At 46.6% G+C, this 13,382-nt stretch overlaps 2 long non-coding RNA genes across 2 annotated transcripts; one reads left to right on the top strand and one right to left on the bottom strand.

Annotated features, from left to right (window-relative positions):
- Nucleotides 1–5,141: 5,141 nt before the first annotated feature.
- LOC137850708 (uncharacterized) lies at nt 5,142–8,873 on the top strand. The gene is made up of 2 exons (XR_011092764.1): nt 5,142–5,258; nt 8,620–8,873. It is a non-coding gene; the product is annotated as an uncharacterized lncRNA (long non-coding RNA).
- Nucleotides 7,309–11,727, bottom strand: LOC137850707 (uncharacterized). Its single transcript, XR_011092763.1, has 4 exons — nt 11,303–11,727; nt 9,118–10,808; nt 8,979–9,041; nt 7,309–8,711 (listed from the first exon to the last, which is right to left on the bottom strand). It is a non-coding gene; the product is annotated as an uncharacterized lncRNA (long non-coding RNA).
- Between the last annotated feature and the right edge of the window lie 1,655 nt (nt 11,728–13,382).

Raw genomic sequence — 13,382 nt, forward strand, 5'->3', positions numbered from 1 at the left:
CTTCTGTGGGTCTGTGCCCAGGATATCCAGCCAGCAGGGCAGCTGTGCCAGGGCTCTGGGTGTGAGCAGGGTTACCTAGTGCTGTGTTTTTAAAATACCCCACTTTAATTATCATTATTAATATGTTCAATGTCTGTATATGGCCATCTTTCTTCTGAAAAGGTCAGTCTATGCCTAAATGGAGGTGAACATTGTAGGGGCATGCTGTTACACATTGTGTGGTGTTGTTTGGCACACCATACCTCTAAGGCTGTGACATCTCATTTCTTCACTGCGTTAGGGCAGGGCTGTGTTGGTGCTAATATCCCAGAGCAGCTTTAGAAGAGGACTCAGCATAATGAGGTGCACCAAGGGCTGAGGGAGGTGTGTGTTTATTTTATTTTTCATTAAATAAATAAAAAGGCTTCAGTGCACAGGGCCTATGCTTTCCACACTCTGCAGAGGTTAATTATATTTTGGGAAAAGGGAAAAATAATGTCTCTGAGTGGCATGTCCCCCAGGAGGTTAAAATATTCTCTCATTAAATTGGGTGACTGATTCCCTTGCCATTAAGAGCTATTGGACCAGTTTTAGTTGGACAATAAGGCAGTGAAAGAGGTGCTGGAACAGTTCATTAGTCCGGTGACCATGACCCATTGCTCACCTTTGCTGGCCAGAGGAGGTGGGGGAGCTGGTGAGAACGAGTGGGTGGGCTGGGGGGAACGGGAAGGCCATCCTGGTATTTCTATCAAAATCAAGGTGGCAAACCAAGTTGTCACCTGTGCTATGTTTGATTAATAAAAGATAAAGCCTTGCTGATGTTTGGGGGCAAAAGAGCAAGTTTTTTATTTGATCAAAAAGAACGTTATCGAAGAACAAGTATGAAAAAACATGGATTTCATCAGGCTGACACCAGTGCAAAGAGAGAGAGCAAGTTTGCACTAGGTTCTGATGCAGGCAGGTTGGGCCAGTGAGGGAATAAAGTACAGCACTCATTGCACCTCCTGTAAAATGTTCTTCCCTTCTTGTTTAAACCTAGCTGCCCAATTTCATTTTGAATTACACTGTCAAACAGCTCTACAGCAGCTAGTTCATAGGAAAGACAAGTCATCCCCTTGCTTGAACTGCTCATCTCTTGTGGCAGATCCTATGGCATAAAAAGGTGCAGTCTGTTCTAAAGCACTTAGCACATACTGAGGATAACTGGCCTTGAGTTGTGCCCCAAACAGAAGTAAAGCAATTCTGGACTGCTGGAATAATGTGCTCTTCCTTCCTTGTGATAAGACAGAATCATAGATGGACAGCTTTGGGGAAAAGCTAAGTTTCCAGTAAGTGTCCCAAAACTTGGTTGGATTTTGCTGTAAATGCAGAATCACAAAAAAATGAGATTGGACAGGTAGAACTGAAAGCATTTGGCTTACGAGATCTTAATCGCTGGTGATTTGAACTGGAGGAAGTTTTTCAAAAGGCCTGTTTACAACTAAAAAATGAAAAGTTATGTTAGATGTTTTGTAAAATATATTTAACCACGTGTTACATGTAACTAGATATATACCCAGCAATGGTCCTTCATTTCTTGGCAGAATACCTGGAATATAAGCAGAAACAGCTTTTATAATAGAAGAACATGCCATGGGATAAGTCTTTTCCAAGCAATTACCTTTTTTCACAGAAATGCTTTCATGAGAAATCTGATGAAATTCTTCTGGTCAGGAGCCTATTTTTAATTAAATACCCTAAGGACATCTCTACAAGATAAAAACATTTAGCTCGCTTGGCTTTAATGGTTGTCAGTAAACCCTCAATGATTCATGTGGTCAAAGAAGCTGAATTTGTGAGAAAAATCCTCATTCATTCCAGCCTGAACCTGTTGTTGTTCAGAGGGGCTACAAAGCAAGTTAAAGGGACTCTCTCTGCTGTACAGACCTCTGGAGGGTGCCCAGAGGGAATGCCCACTTGCCTTTCCCTATTGACATCTGGTTTGGGGCACTTTCAGGTAGACAACTGCTTTGATGCCATGCAGCTAGTCCTAAACTGCTGTGTCGAAACTCCCTAAAGCTTGATCTTTTCCATAGCTCAGCAGTCAAAAGAAGTCTTTTGTGCCCCAAACATAATAAGAGTTCAAACATGCTCTCAGGAAAAGTTGGTATATTATCTCTGATCATTATCAGCTGAGCATACTGGGGAGGGCAATCGATGGATTGATGCCTACAGCTCAAATAGAAAGGGGTCCTGAAAGCATGTGTGTATTACACAGGCACATATATAATTCCCTTTATATTTATGTGTGGAGCTTATCCCCACAGGCTGAATGCGCAGTTGAGCCAAGACACACAGCTCACTGAGGTCCCTAGGAATGAGGGTCTGGGGATTTCTGTAAGACTTTCTTCCTATGACTGCCACAGGGCTTCCTGACGGCAGGAACAGAAGTGTGTTAAGCCATACTGTGCCGTTTTATATTTTGATTTCATTTCAGCGTTTTGAACACATCAGAAAAGTAAATTCGCTGAATGATACCTTGAGATAATACTCTAATGAGAACACGCTCGTTACAGGGGCAGCTGTCTGAGCCCATTAGCTGCACAGAGAGGAGAGTGGCTGAAAAACAGTCCTCAGAGCATATTAAAACCTTTGGATGATTATGGCTCCAGCTGATGGACTAACACGGAGGTGTAACCTCAGACGTGATGTGCCACAGACAGGCACAGCACCAAACGGGCAGCCACTCGGCATCAGTGGCTCGGCCTCTGCTGGAAAAGTGATGGGCTCCATCTTACAGTGTTATATGTGAGATTTTAATGAGCTCAGCAGCTGGAAGGGAGGTTTGCATTATGTGTGGCTAGCTCAGCTCGCTGGCTGCATGCACAAATCCTAAAAATAGAGGTAGCCATGTTGTCGGTGGTACAGTGAATGTATTTCAGTTTGGGGCTGACTCGTGGGCCCAGCAGCCGCACACAGGGCCAAGTCAGGAAAATATACCTCACCCAGAAGCAAAATTGCAAGATTCATTTTGTTTTAAGTTTATGCTCCAAGAAATTTCTACAGAGAAAAGAAATAGCATGTGTGTCCTACTTTTCATCGAATATTTCTGTTGCTTACACATATTGATGGAATAATTTCCACTGTACATAGGAGTAATGTATTCAGTCTCTGAGGAAACTCAAGGAACCAACAGTATGAGCTCCCCTAGATAACACAAAGTATTAATGCTCCATTTAGAAACACAGGTAAGACCTTTACACTAGCTATGAGCCCTCCTTTCCTGAAAGCTCCTTGAAAAAATAATGTCTGGATTAGGAGCCAAGAAATTCTTTATTGCACAGGAGCAAAGTTTGCAGGGCAGAAGCAGACAAACTTTGAGTGATGCTAACAAGCAATCAGCGAATCTCCACTTCTCCTTATCTTTGATATATTAAAACTATTGATATGAAGCTTCTGATTAAAGTGAGTGTTCCAGCAAGGTACTCATTAATCAAGTCAATTTGTCTTTTACTGAGCTGGAACAAATGCTCTCATCATCTGCAGTTAACATGCTTTTATTTAAAAACAGTCTGCAAGCCTTAACTTGGGCTTCAGATGAAAATAAAACTAAATCCTGTAAAGGTCTGTCATAAAACCTTGCGAGTAAGGTTTTATTTCCACTATTCGGGTACGATATTTCTTTACGGGCAACCAATATTAGAGTGACTGGGACGTACCCTACAGTACTGAGACGAAAACTGCGAGTCATTATGACCAGCCACGGTCTGCAAATGTTCAGCACCAGCAGGATGGGGATCGGTCCGGCTGCTTTGCTGAGCCGCCGCAGCACGGCCGCGTGGCTAATGACGGATTTCCACAGCACTGAGCGTTCTTGCTGGCGCTGTTAATTTTTCCCTTGGCTCTTTCATGGGACTCTGGTTGTCTTTTAGGCGTAATGCTGCCTTGCTAAAGTATGCTTAATGGTTTATAATTGCCATTTAAAGCATTTTTTTTTCTTTTCTGTAATTTTTACAATATGTGCTGGAGGAGAATATGGGGCATTGGCTTAGAAAATGTTTATGACCAGCTCAGAAATTAACTTCTCCTGGGGGGCTTCAACACTGACCTGTTTGAAACCACAGGTTTCTCTAGAAATTAAAAGGCAGTCCTTTGCCCAGTCAGCCCTCTCACTCCGTGTTGGACACAAACACCAGTGCTCACAGAGCCAGCAGCAAGGCAGTTGCTCTAAACATTTGGAAAATGGTCTTTTCCCAGCAAAGTCACTTGACAGGGATCTGCTATGGCCGATCAAGAACGATTTATGAAAGAGGTGTTTGCTAAGGTATAAAATGCTGTGGGATCTTTAAGCATTTTAAAACAAGAACAGGTTTTGGAGGGTGGGGATGAGGCAGAGGCCACCACGTGGGATGTAGAGCTGCAACTCAACCAAGAGAGTCCGTGCCCCAGGAAGGAGGTTCCTGCTACACACAAGTGTATTTTCTTGGCCGCATGCCCCTGCAGCAAGGGCTGTTGGTGGTAGATACAGGTGGGAAATGTGCAGCCATGGCAGCCTCCAGCTGTGCTGTGAGGAGCCTCCTTCATCTGCCTTTGGCAGGTGCGGCAGCATCGTGCCCACCAGGCACCGCCCGGCATCCTCACAGCACGGGCAGCATCGGGGCAGCCAGCCGCAGAAGACAAGGCAAAGTGGGTTAAGGAGGTGAATCAAACAGCCCGTTAAATAATTAACCTCCCCCTAAGAAAGTGCCTTTTAATGAGAGAAGGAAGGAAGCCTGAGCTGTGCATTTTTTACAGGGATTTAGTGTTACCTATTCATGCCACAAGGCAGGATAGTGCAGGGAAACTTTTTAGTGCCTTCTGCCATCCAGCTGCTTTCTGGAGAAGTCTTGGCATAAAGACAATTGTTACTAACACCGTAACATGATCATCAGTAATAATGAGTAGATGTGGTAGGCCGTTACTGTGCTAGGCACAGGGTTATTATTATGCACTCTGTATAACCCCAGCTAAAAGAGGTCTCCTCTCCTACGGGATTTAAAGCCTCGGGCTCTAGCCCTGTAAATTACAGAACACAAGTGTCGTGCCAGCGCAGTCGGTTGCAGGGGAGCAGTCAGTCACAGCACTACCGCCCTCCTGGAGCCGAGCTGGAAATTGCCTGGGAGGACCCAGAGCTTGTTTGTGGACCCGGCTACTATGCTTGATCTTCTCGTAGAGCAGAGGCTGCTTTTGGTTGAGGAAGAATAATGCAGTACAGGATGACTCCGATAACTCACTGTGATCATGCAGTGAATATTGTCACGGTGAGTCTCTGCTGGTCCCTGAAGGACTCCTGGATGTGCTGTGGCTTTCCTGTGGGTTAGAAGTGGTTACAGCCACAAAGAAATGAACAACTCACCTAAGGCTCTGTAGTTGCTGCCCTCTGACTGGACAGACAGAAGCTCCTAAATCCACAGTCTTACTGTGAGCCTAAATATTGCCATTAGCAAATAATTACCATAATTTAATCATGCCAACTTTATCACAGGAGAAATGTCTAGGAAAAGTCATGAATTTTAGTCATTCATAGTGGCTGGTGCCGATGAAGGCACGTGAATTTTTGTTCTTTTGAGCTGACCGGTAAATGGCAGTGAAAGAGGAACTTTGCTGTGTCAGTTTTGCTTTGTCTCTCCAGACTGTCACCACAGTTTGTAGGAGTCAAGTGAGGGCTCACTTGGAGGGGATGTGGCGTCCCGGTGGGAGTGTGCTCTGCAGGGCTCTGAACTGCAGCCAGAAATAAAGCTCCAGTGCAGCAGCAGCACATTTATGGCCCAGCCTGGTGGTCCAGCCCCTCGCTTTGCTGCCTGCACAGTGATTGCACAGCCAAGCCCCATATGCACCATGAACATTTTATTGTATGTTTTGGAATACGGAGCACATATGTCGAAGAGACTCACTTGCTTTTCCAGCTGCGTAGTCAAACTGTGTCTGAAGTGGAAGATCAGAAAAAAAAAAAAAAAGAAAAAAAAAAAAAAGAAAAAAAAAACCTATTGCTGTTGCTGTAGATAGCACCAGAGAAGATGCCCCTTGTGAATCCTTGGGTCTCATCACTCAGAAATCCACTCTGACTTCTTTTCTCAGATGTCTAAACGAGTGTGCTTGGACGGACTTCCTTCTTCAGCCCCCTCAAAAAACTTGACTGGAGTACTTGGTATTTCCGTGCTGTCAATATCTGATGAATTCCTCCTTCCAAAACCCAAAGGAAAATTAGCAGAGTGGGTTTCCCAATTAGTTCTGAATATGCATAGATCAAGACAGAAGAAGAAAAGGAAACATGAGGAGGGAAAACAGTTAAAAAGTCTTCATTTGGGGTAGATTTTTTTTTTTTTTTTAATCTATTATGTATTGTAGGGGGAGTTACTGCTTTAAAGTGGGGTGAGAAGTAGCAATGCATCTCAGAAGTCTTTACTTCATTTCTCTTAACACTGGGTATCATAAGATTTCTTTAAAAATGAATTGCTTCCAGCTAACCTAAATTGGGGCTGTGCTTTGAGGAAAGCAATTCCCCAGCAAGTGTGGGTGAAGCCTGTTGGGGGATGGCAGTTCTTCCTCCCTGTCCATCTGCCAGCTGCCTCAGCCCAAAGTCTGCTCTATTCCCAGCTGGGAAATAATGAGCTTCAAAAAAAGATAGCAAAACAGTCAAACATATATTGAAATAGCAGAACCATTGAAACTGCATTTTAGAAAAAGCCATCATATCGGCTAATGCAGCTTAACAAGAGCAAAAAATCTTTGCATTAACCTTTGCACAGCTTACAGATGGGGTAATCTATTATTCTAGGGCAGGTTTACCTTCTAACACATACAGTGAAATGTGAAAAGCAATACATGCAGCAGTTTAAAACCATTCCTTAAAAGAAGAGGAATAAAGTATTAAGAGGAGTATGATAAGCAGTTTACCCTCTGTAGTCTTTTCAATGCAAGTGTAGGTATTATGAGACCAATCTCTGTGTTGCCTCTGAAAATATACGTCAATTTACTTTGTATTATGTGATGATCTATTGCTTCTCAAATTATTTCTATGCATTTTCATAAATATGCATAAGAAAATACTTTTCCTCACACCAGTACTTAGCAGCAATTTGTACTGCTGTGAATATAGAAGACAGGCTCTCATGCTGAGAGCAATATTATTCTTTCCCCTATGTTCACCCTTCTCCTTAACCCCAGTTCAGCCTGGTGAGTGTGATGGCACCAAGCCTTGCCAAGTGTCATTTTTCTACCAAAATATTTCCTTTTCAGTGCGAGATAGCTGAGAGCTGCTGAGCACGTGGCTGCGTAGGAGAAATAGACATTCGCAGCAGTGTAACTCAATAAATAACGTTGAATCTTACTCATCTGGGACAGTGGCATGAATATGCTGGTAGTGATAAAGGAGAGGAAGAACTGGAAGGAAAAAAAAAAAACAACATGCTTGCTTTATGGGCAGTTTGGGTGTTTTTATTCACAGCTGCAAGGGGAAGTACAGCCTGCCTGCTCCTGAAGCCCTGCCCAGCAGGGTGATCCCAGCCGGGTGAGGCTGAGCTCACGTCCTGGCTGTGCTGCCCCATCTCACTGCTGCTTTCAGTGAGCCCTCCTGCCTTTCTGGCTCCCTTCTCTGTTTGTCACGTGAGATTAATTGCAATCAGATTTGCCTTCCTGCTAGCAAGATTAGTAGGGTAAAGCCCAGCAAGTCCATGAGGGACTCAGGAAGCACGCTTTTAGGAAACTGGCTGGTTGGTTTTGTGGATGTCCCTCTTCAGCAATGTGCAGTTGGGCTGGACCTGATCTCCCTGGACACCATTAGCCAGATCCTTCTCCACTGGGGAAGCCAAGAGCACAGCCTCATTTCCTAGTCTGTGCTGCTGCACCTCTGCATTTTTCTTACGTGGTATTTTTTGGAGGCACTGTGAAACCTTTGTGGCACTGGAACACGTGAAAGACCACTGCCATCGATGCCTTTGTGGAGGAGCAGCACGGATATCTTCCTTACTGTCTGCAAAGCCTGAAGTGTGAAACAGAGATAGGAGATCAGACAGGGGCTTGCTATAGCTGGCTTTTTCTATCTAAAGGCTATTAATGAATTAAAAATATATTTAAGCTGTAAACAAACACATAAATAAGCATGGCCAGGTGATTCTAGTCATTGATTTATTTTCATGTATAACTCTTACTGCTCCGAAGTTTCTATAGGGAGATTGGAGATCTTTGGTGACTACACCTTTTTTCTCTCTCTCAGGGTTTTTCTCCTGCAGCTAGGGGTTCTCTGACCCCCTTAACATATTCACTCATTTCACAGCAGCCTCTCATAGGTCCATTCAGCTTATGACCCACTGCAATCCCTAGAACCTCTTCTCCAACACTTCCTAGCTATTTGGTCCCAATTTGTACTCAGGAAATTGATTATTCCTGCTCAAGTGTAATGCTTTGCACTTGTCTTTACAGATTTCCATCTTATTATTTTTGCAGTCTGTTTCTCCAATTTGTCAACTTTAAATTCAAATCCTGCCTCTGGCACATTTGAGGTAGGAAGTAGAGCAGCAATGTGCAGTGCCAGTCACATTGCCCCTACATTGTTAGGAAACAGGAAAAAAGAGACAACGAGAAGAATTTGAGACTTCTCATGTTGTGTTGTCTCTTCTACAGCTGCAGCGGAAGGGGATCTGCATTCAACATCTGGAAGTGGAGCCTCCTGCACCATCAGGCGTAGCTGAGTCCTGTTCCTGCCCCAGTGCTCTCTGGGGGGAGACCAACACAGCGGTCAGGAACACAGAACTGTGCAGGCTGTACCCCAAAGCACTCGAATCCAGCAAAGCACTCGAGCATGCAGTGCCAGCATGTGCCTGTTCCCATTGCTGGGAAGTTTCTGGAATTATAAATCGAGGCCTGCTCGAAGCTAAGCATGCATTTGTGTGCTTTGTTGGGTCAGGGCCCCAATCAATCTTTAGATGAGGTGTGAATAGGGGAATAAAAGTAAGATTAACTGCAACTGCTTTTTTTCCTACCTCCTGGTAAGACTGGAAGGGTAAAGCCATGCACGTCTTGCCTTCACACTGGGACATATTGGGCTGAAAGAGAAGCAAAGGCTGAAAGTTCATTATTGGCACTTCAACAGCAACACCCACTTCTAATAACAGCACTCACCACAAATATGCAGGATGAGGAGGTTGTACTTTTAACAGTCTTGCTTTCAGTAGAAACGTTGTCTCGTTTACAGGCAGATTGGTGTGTTTGATAATGACTCCGGCATTTAGCCGTGGCTATTTTGGCCTGTTTGCTGGGAGCCTCTAACAGCTTAGTGTGGTTGAGCTCATTTCAGAGCTTCCCTTAGCTCTGGGACCATCTGTTAACCAGATCACTTTTTTTTTTTTTTTTTTTTTAAACAATTTATTTCCTTGATTGGTTTCACACAGGCCATTTAGTTTGTTTTAAATTAGGCTTGTTTGGGGAAAATTATGCTCTAATTTTCAGTTGCTTTTTTCCCCCAGTAAGTCGATGGAAACCACCCGATGATAAAGTGCCCTGTTGAATTCCCCGGGCTGAGTGGAAAAAGGGTGTGCGAGGGGATTTTCTCTGAGGCTACAAGGCACTGCAGGTGGGCCTATAGACCTGCAGAACAGGGTGATGATTGCCACCAGCCTTCGCTGCCATCCTAGGTGACCCCCAGTGTCTCTCAAATTAAACAGAAGAGCTAGAAATACCAACTTGTTTTTCTTACTCATGCTGTTGACCTTTTATGTACAATCTTGTATGCATCCAGACATAGGTGCGTGTATGTAAATATACACTGTTGACCTTTTAAACATAAATATAAATGGTATATGTAATTCATCAATATGCATTAGATATCTGTGTACATAATATTAGAAAAACGGCTGCCTCATTTCCCCGGGGATTTTCTACCTTAATTTAAAAATCTCCAGCCTCCAGCTCGTCCAGGTCGTGAGTGAGGCTGGAGAAGCACAGGGGAGACAAAGTGATATTAGAGAACTCCTTGGAGCCTCTTGAAAAAATACCTCCAGATGAACTCAGAGGCTCATCTTATTTCCGTAAATTGTTGCTGTTTTTGTTGCTTTTTTAATTTTGCACTCTGAGCAAGAGGCAGGGAAGGCTGAAGTGTTGCCACTGTGGGGAAGGTTTAGAAGTGCTGGGCTGGAGGAACCATGCCTCGCTCCCATCGTGATCATGTCATAACAAACAGAGTCCTCCAAAATCTGCTGGGCTTACACCTCTGGCACTTCACACTGAAGAGAAAATAAAGATGAAGGAGTCTCTGACAGGCTCTGGTGTCCTCTGTGTGGTCTGAGACGCTGTTGCAGCGGGCTAAGCTGTCGACAAGCACAGAAGTGCTCTTAATTTGAGCTGCTAATTTTCAGCAGCTTCAAGAGGAGAGGGACGGAGATGGAGAAGGAGATGGGGAAGGGGCTGGGGAAGTTTTTCAGGGGTCCTGGTGACGTTGGGAAAGAAAACCCCCAAATAAAATGGGAAAAGGCAGCGTGAAAGACATGCTCAAGGTTTATGCTGGGAGGATCTTTACATGATGTAAAGATGCCAGACCCCTCCAGAAGCTACGGGAAGGGGTTGGTGTAACTGATTCACTACTAAAATATCTCCGGGTCTGTGCTGCTATGCGCAGGGACCCAGGCCTGATTTCTCCCACCGCTGCCTGCACCAGGCAGGAGCGGGGAGAGGACGAGCCGGGCAGGGCGGGCATTGCAGGGCAGCGCCTCGGTGAGCTGCGGGGCTTCGCTGTCGCTTGTGCAGCTCCACCTGGCGTCAGGCCGCGACGACGAGCCCAGGGTCGGATCCACGGCGTGGTTTGGGTCGGAAGGGACCTCAAATAGAATATAAATATAAATACAATATAAATCCAGCCCCCTGCCATGGGCAGGGACACCTCCCCCCAGACCAGGCTGCCCAAAGCCCCATCCGGCCTGGCCTTGAGCACCTCTGGGCAGGGGGTTCCCAGCTCTTCATGGTCCCAAAAGCCACGCTGCTGGGGTGCAGCTCTTGTGCTGAGAGCACCTGAGAGTACGCCAGCCTCCTTCAAGGGCATCCATAATCCACCAGCCTAATCCTCCTGCAAGGGAGGGATGCTGGTAGAAGCGCCTGCAAATCCACACCCAGCACACGAGGCTTGTTATAAAACCCGCCCGGCGCTGTGCCTGCTGCTGGCTCCTTTTTCCATGAGACTGTGAGTGAAGTTTCTCCTTCTGGAGCGCTTCCTTTGAAGCGTTGCTTCAGCTTAAAAATCAGGTTGCTTGTTTCGCACACCCTTCTGGAAAGAAATGGCAAAGGAAAACCCCCAGGGGCAGCTACCACTGCTCACCGAGAGAATAACAAGAGGCCATGTTCTCAGGGCGACCTCTGCAGCTGCACAAGCCTGCGGTGGCAGCAGAAGCGAGCGGCTCTGCCTGCGTGTGCCTGGCCACTGAGCGTGGCTGTGCATTTGCTGGAGGGTGGAAGGGCTCCAGCTGGCCGTGGAGCATGGCTGGGACCCAGCTGGCTCACCTCGCAGCTCCAGGTGCTTCACAGGTCGCAGGTGGCACAAAGGGAGGGATGCTCCCCCCCACCCCCACAGAAAGCATTTTCCTGTGCCCTGCTAATAAAGGGCAGTGCGGGCAGCGAGGGGACCACGGGCTCCAGCTGATCTTTGGCAGGTGATCAGCTGGGCCAGCTCCCTGTGCTCGAGAAATAAAATAAAATCCTACCAATGCACGCCAGGCATGGGCAGCAGCGACCCAGGGACAAAGGCCTGGTGTCAAGCTGTGACAGCAGCGCTCAGAGCAGCAGCAGCCTGTGGCTGCAGCCCCAGGTACATGCACAGAGGGAGGGAAACGCACCGCGCTCCTCGCTCGGGCAACACCTTTCGGGCCAAGTAACAAATTAACAAATATTTCATGCATTAGCCCTTGCTGCTGCTACTGTGGGAAATGAAGCAGAGAGGCAGTAACACGCATTTTCAGAGGTGGTTGTGTGTTATCTGCTGTCCCCTGCCTGACTGGACGCTCAGCCCCTGCTTTCTGGGGGCGTTGAGGGCTCTCGGCCCACATTCACCAGCAGGGAGCTGCCTCCAGGGCTGACACCTCTGCTCCGCAGAGATCAAGCTCCTGGTGGGGCGTGCTACAAAGCCTCACCTCCAGCTCCGGCTGTCAAGCCACCCCAGGAAGACTGGTGAATGGAAATGGCAAGCAGATGGGTAAATCGTTGGGTCTCACCTCTGTGGGAGAAAAAAATCAATTAGACCTCATTTGTGTGGTTTTGGAAAGACTGCACACCCTTCCCTCCTACCGAGCATTGAGGACAAGCAACCCCATGCCACAAGGGTCGCCACACCGAGAGCATGTAGGGCACAATGCTTTATCATCGAGGGCATTAACCAAATTAATGTGCTGGAAGCAGAACAATTCAGGAGGAGGAGGCAGGTGAGCAACCTCGGCGCTGAGCAGGCAGCAGGCATTGCCTGGCTGGAGAGCTCCTCGCAAAGCAGGAGCAGAAAAAGGGCCAAAGATCGCAGTGCAGCAACCGTGAAGGTGCAAGGGCTTATGTGGAAAAGTCAATGCAGGAGCAAACCCCCCTAAATTAAAGCTTCACCGTACAAGAGGAGGTTGGATTTGCTTCCACCTGCTTTCAGTGAGTTTCCAGGTCCATCATGCGAGGCTGTTTTCTGGCAGTACTCCTGCAGCGATACCTCTCGTCGCCGTGTGCAAGCACAGGTTGGCATGCAGGCTCCGTGCAAATCTGACATGCGGGGGCAACTCCAAGCTTTCAGGTTCTTTATCTTTAAAGATAAGGGTCATGCCAATCTGATCCACCGATCTAAATCTGCTGCCTCCACCGGAGATCACAGGAGACACAAAAAGAGGAATCAATAAGGCATTAGCGGGTGCTAGAGCTGCCACCTGTGAATCAATTTTGGAGTGTCCAGCATAGTGCAGTTTGTAAAATACACCTTGGGCTGTAATTGTGAATGGGGCTAAGGTAAAAAACAGCAAGCAGTACGATGTGGGAGCCAGGGACCCATAGCAGGCTCTGGGTGGTACACAGCTGAATGAATAAACCAGCTGGGCTCCCTTGGCAGAGGAAATAATGAGGCCTGAGAGCAATCTCCAACTTCTCTGCTTACCATTAGCACCTGCTCTGCCCCACACCAGGGCTGGGGGTGACCTGGAAGGGCAGCAAAGCTGGAACTCAGACAGCAAATGATGGAAATTAATCTCCGGTAACAGATCTGGCATGGAGAATTTTGAGGAGTCTGCTTATGCTGTGAAGAATATTTCTCTAATTTGATTCACGCCTGCTAGAGAAGCTCACCTCATGTCCCTGCAGATAACAAGGTTGATCCAGCTGAGCCTGTGCTGCGGATTTGGAGCGTGGCATCTTAGCTGAAGTCTAGAGCAGGGAGCAAT

This window comes from Anas acuta, chromosome 2 (genome assembly GCF_963932015.1).
Source record: "Anas acuta chromosome 2, bAnaAcu1.1, whole genome shotgun sequence".
NCBI classification, from domain to species: Eukaryota; Metazoa; Chordata; class Aves; order Anseriformes; family Anatidae; genus Anas; species Anas acuta.